We start from the raw sequence: 6,243 nt of genomic DNA on the forward strand, positions 1-6,243 counted from the left end.
CTGTACTCATTTCTAATACAAAACTGAGGTTAAAAATTATAAAGTCAATTAGTGTTCACATGTATGAGGTGTATAGATGGACATTATCAGTTCAAAGACAGAGGAAAGAAGTCTGTATGTTTTGTGGTCACACATACGGTTAATAGCTTATATATATGCATCATATAAAAAATCGTTGAGATAACTTCTAAATTTCTAAAGCCAGAATAACAACTGAGATGGACAGAATTATAACTTTACTATACTGTATAATTCTTAGAACTGTGTCACAAATTAACATTCTTTTCAATATGTTCAAAGTAACTGTGTTTTAATGAAGTTTCAACAAACATGTACCTTGTATGGTTTCATAATATTAGTTCCAAAAGGAACATATATTCTGGAATATTATTTCCACAGGAATGAATATTACAGTATATACTGCAGCTGTGCTGTTTGAGCAGTCAAATTGTATTGACTGTATATTTATATGTGATATACAGTCACTGACCGTATATCACCTTGTTTATGACGTTGACAATGCTTTTCCGTACAGTTTTATTTATGACGTCAATAAAACATACAGGTTCACGCAATTTTACATTGTCCTCTCACAATTAAAGAATGACGGTTTTTACCTAAATACTTCATTTTGACCACAAGCAAAGTTAAAGAGGATATATGAACCACATTTTAAGTCTATCCGTCCGTCAGTCCCCACTTGTTTGCGGCCCATGTCAAATTAAATCGGGTAACTCATACATGTATACAGTTCATCCAAAAACCAATGATTTCAAATATAAAATGCATTGCCTTGAACTATAGAACTGATGTTAAACACACTAAGTTCAGAGATGTATTATGGGATGGCATGTGGTTCTTCATAAACTAAATCAGTTCATTTTGACATTGGCATTGACATTTGAGCCGTCAAGTTTTCAAACATTGTTTGATTCGTCTTTGTCTGGTTTGTGTCCGGTCCATATCTTTTGAACCGTTGGATATTTCAGTTATTTTTTTTTTTTTATATGGATCCAACCATAATGGAATCCTTTCCGCGACATATATATATATATAGCTGCAACACTAAGGTTTACCAAACTTCAGATACAGAAGTCGGTTTCACAAAAAAACTTAAGACAAGATTAATCGTAAGTAAACTGAACTATTCATGACTTACGACCAGCTTTAGTCGAAAGATTTGTTGTGAAACTGACCCCAGATGCAAAATTAGAATGCGGTGAATTAACTAAAGTTAGGTCCCAAGATGACCTTTATTTTGACAATTGGGATTGTATACTTTAATTTCTTAACGTGTTTTTTTATTAGGACTGCATTTATTTTCACTCACGTTTGTGCAGTCAAAAGGTTTGCAGTTAAAAATGCAAGTATTAATGTCTTACAGTGACTTGACTGTAAGTGTTGCTATCCACCAATTGCAACTTATTCAAAATTCTGACCAAATTGCAATTTGTTTTATAAAATCAAATTGTTCAACTGGTCAGAAATTTGAACTAACTGCAGTAGAAAACCACAGTCAAGTAGTGAAAGTGCAAGGTGATAAAATAAAACATACTTACAATCCTATAAGACTTTAACTCCACTTTAATGATGTTATGACAAAATCTGTTTATCAGTTTGTATAAGTATATTATAGTGATTTCCATGCTGAAGGAACTGTTATTATTTTGAATTGCTATAAAAATGTCCAAACTAAGCTTTCATATAGTTTTTCTTTCTAAACATGTTCTATATTCATAAGAATGAGGTGCATTAAAGTCACTAAGCGTCTTTTCTGAAAATGTCACTCGCCTAACAGTTATAAGAGTTGCAGTATATAAAGAATAATCATACATTGTCTCGAAATATCAATCTGTTATTTGTACTCGGCTCGAAACAGGTAGAAAGCTCGGCACAGCCTCGCTTTCTACCTGTTTCTAAGCCTTGTACAAATAACATTGATATTTCGAGACAATGTATGGTTATTCTATATATATGTTCCTAACGTAATTATAGATTATCGTTGATCATCTCAACGAGCTTGATTTTTTCGCTTGAGCTGGTACAGCGAAAGTGAGAAAAGCAATCGAGTTGAGATGACCAATGATAATCTGTTTATCGCTATTTTACCTTTGGCGACGTTGTCAATTTCATGTCAATTTCGTTAGCAACGCCACGTGGTCTCCTTAGTTTCTAGCGATAATTTTTTCCATCTCAAGCGAGAAGCATGATATGAAAATTATCACAAAAAAAGATCAAAAGAAAAATGCACAAAATAGCGATAATAAATGGTATAGAATATTTGTTCCAACAGGAACAGATATCATGACATTGTTTATAACAAAGTTTCCATTGGAACTTCTGTTAGGTGGAACAAATATACATTGACATTATGACTGATTTCTGATGAATACTAGTATGTTTTATTATGCAAACAGAAACTTTCTTTAACATTAAAAGTCTTTTTTGGAAAAAAAATCATTTTTTAAAACTATTTACCTGTATTATTGACGTAAATGAAAGGTGTCAATGTAAATATAACGGAATTTGATGAGACTGTCATTAAAGTGAGAAGGTTAGCGCTAAAGAACCAGGTTTAATCCACCATTTTCTACATTTGAAAATGCCTTTACCAAATCAGGAATATGACAGTTCTTGTCCATTCGTTTTTGATACGTTTTGTTATTTGATTTTGCCATGTGATTATGAACTTTTGGAATTGATTTTCCTCTAAGTTCAGTATTTTTGTGATTTCACTTTTTTCTTATTGGAGCAAATGAAATATGGTTTGTGGTGCAAATGAAATGCCAATTGGCGCAAAAGCTAAGCACTGGTTTTCATGAACATTGCGAAAAAATGTAGTTATAAGTATTGAAAACTTCTTTTTGTAATTTCATCATTATTCATAGGGTTTTAAAAGTGTTGACCGTGTACACATTTTAAGAATGAAGTGCTTCCATATGCTTCATACCAAATGAACTTCAGTCAACACTTTTACACCCTAATGAATTTACAAAAAAAAGAATTTAAGAAAGATAATTTATACAATTTATTTTAGTACATACTGTAATTAAAATTATAAAGAAAGTTGATGTTGAAAAGAAGTAATTTGAATGTTAATTTTTTATATTTTCCAGTTTTTTTTAAAAGAGAGGTCTAAACTAGGTTTAGTGGACATTGCTACCACACAATGGAATATAGGCAGTCTCCTCCATTCTAAACAAGAGGATGACATATCGTGTGGCTTGTACGTTCTGAAAGTAAGTTTTATGTTTAAATTTGGATGAATTTTTTTTTTTTTGATTAAACAACATGTCTACCTAATTCTCTCTAAAATTATTAGATCATATAATTTGAGATTCAATGGTCACAGCTATGTCCAATTGAGAATCAAATGAAACTTAACCACAGTGTCATCTGCTATTGGTCAATTTATTGTCAGTATGAACAGATTGAGAAAATATTATTGATATTGAAAATATTAAACATCACATGCAGTTTATTTTAATTTAAAACATGTATTTAGAAGATGATTTTTTAATGGGGTTAAATGATATCAGAGTGATAGATTTTTCTAAGCAGAATTAATGGTCCTGTGAATTAAAACTACACAGAGAACAATAGCTTTTGTATCTATTGAATGGGACAAAAGTTTAAATAGAGTGAAAATTAGAAGATTAATCCGTGGAAAAGTTTTATTTGGTTTGCAATAAAATTCTACAAAGTAGGACCCATTTTCATGATTGAAAATAGTGCATGCTTATATAAAATGAAAAACCAAGTTCAACAGCTTTGTCCTAAACCTGTGTTTATTCTGTTTATACTTCTAAGCAAGAATCGTTTAACATGTCTTTACTGATCTCTGATTAGTGTAAAACAGATGATTTCATTTGCACAGCATTTTTTCAGCGTTTGGTTCGAGCCCCAAAGAGAAAGCATCCAAGTATTTGCAACATAGTCCCTTAATAGAATAAGGAGCAATATATAGGAAAGATTCGGGTGTCAATTAATAGCTCATTGCAAAAACAATTTCTATTAGGGGACAACTTATTATTTATTTGAATCTGTAAACACTTGAATTCCTGCTTTACTAAAATCAAAATGATTTTAATTTCCCATTCTAGTGCAAAAACTTGAATATGTAAAATTTAATGTTCAAACTATAATAGTTTTAAAATAGATATCTTGATCACAAAATGTGAAGCATATAGGATAAAGATCGGGTAACCATCACAGGAACTTTATGGTATCGTTTATCTTGTACCATTGTAAAAAATTCCAGGTGGTATATCTCCCTACTTATCTATAATACCAGATTTCTACATTTTACAGGTTTTTGTCATAACTGAACTGTTCTATCTCCAAAATCAAATTGAATTATAATTGACACAGGAAGTTTAGAGAAAAATAGTCTTACATGGTGGTCAGTTAACCTCTTAAATCGGGGGAAAAGCTGGAAAGAAAGCAAAAAAGTGAGGTGTTCAATCAACTACTCTTACAGCTTTCAACTCAGATAACTGAAATTTCATAGAAAGATTTTACACATATTGGGATAAATTTAACAAGCCATTGTCAACCATATATTTTATTAAGCAATAGAATTTATATATAAGGAACAATGAATTATTGTGCTTTTCTAGAAATTGGAAAATACAGAATAAAAATCATTGTTAAAACTACATTATTACTGTCAAAAGTCTGAGATTTATTATAGTTTTTACCAGGATTTTGAAAAAAATAATTCTTACTTAAATCGAATGAAAGTGTAAATGACCCTGTCAATTTTTTAAAGAAAGCACATCAAGTTATCCAGCTTAAATAAATATTAGGTATAAGTGCCAATGAGAAATAAAGGCAACAGTAGTATACCGCTGTTCAAAACTCATAATCCATGGACAAAAAACAAAATCGGGTAACAAACTAAAACTGAGGGAAAGGCATTTAATATAAGAGGAGAACAAAGACACAACATTTAAATGTAAAACACACACACAGAAACGGATTAAGCCTTAGACAAAATCATATGAGAATAACAAATATAACATCAAAACCAAATACATGAATTTGGGATAGAAAAGTACCGTGACACGTCTTATAGTAATGTGAATTCACACTAAAAAAAAAGAGAAAACAAACGTCACAACGGAAACACAACATTAAAATGTAACACAACGAACTATATTATAACAATGGCCATCTTAGTTGCAATTTGTAATGATAAAAAGGTGGTAAGTGAAATTGTAAAATAATGGCTCTAGGTTTTTAACATCTTTTTCCAAGTGCCTACCCTTAGTACCATAAAAAAAATGTGGTATGATTGTCAATGGGACAACTCTCCACAAGAGGCTCAAATGACACAGATATTAAAAACTATTGGTCACGGTAAGGCCCTTCGACAATTATCAAAGCCAATACCACATAATCAGCTATAAAAGGCCCTAAAATGACAATGTAAAGCAATTCAAACAAGACAACTAACATCCTTATTTATATAAAGTATGTATGTTTTAAAGGAACAGCTCTAAACATGACTTTTATTTCAGATGGCTGAAAATGTTTTGTCTGGAACAACGCTAGAATTTGATATGTCTCAAAAAGATTTGAATGACTTCAGAATGTATGTGGGAAAATGTTCTCCTGACTGGAAAAGGTATATTGTAATACAAATAATCAGAAATGTTGCTATCAAATGGCATAGAAATTCATAAAAGTACAGTTGTTATTGTCATTATCAATCTCATTTTATAGATTAGTGATTTAGGTAAAATTAAGTTTTTTATTGTCCAGTTTCTATCTTAAAGGACAAAGTAAGATAAGTCCTGTTTTTGGCCCCCCCTATTTCTCATTTTTCAAATTTTGTTTGAAAACAGGCCTTATTGTACCTTGTTCTTTCTTAGGCAGTTGGTCTATCAACTATATTTGGTTCAAAAGTCAGTGCTGTGTCAAATATTCAATTACAATCCAAATTCAGAACTTCTTTAAGCTTAAGTATGGTGTTCATACATGTTTCTCGTTTCTCTGGGTTTTTTTTTTATAGATTAGACCATTGGTTTTTCCGTTTGAATGGTTAGTAATTTTTGGGCCCTTTATAGCTTCTTGTTCGGTTTGAGCTAAGGCTCCGTTTTGAAGGCCGTACATTGACCTCTAATGGTTTACTTTTTTTTAAATTGTTATTTGGATGGAGAGTTGTCTCATTGGCACTCACACCACATCTTCCTATATCTATTAGGCACTGTTGATCTTTTTTTTTTAAATAACTTGACT

Source organism: Mytilus edulis, unplaced genomic scaffold (genome assembly GCF_963676685.1).
Source record: "Mytilus edulis unplaced genomic scaffold, xbMytEdul2.2 SCAFFOLD_751, whole genome shotgun sequence".
NCBI classification, from domain to species: Eukaryota; Metazoa; Mollusca; class Bivalvia; order Mytilida; family Mytilidae; genus Mytilus; species Mytilus edulis.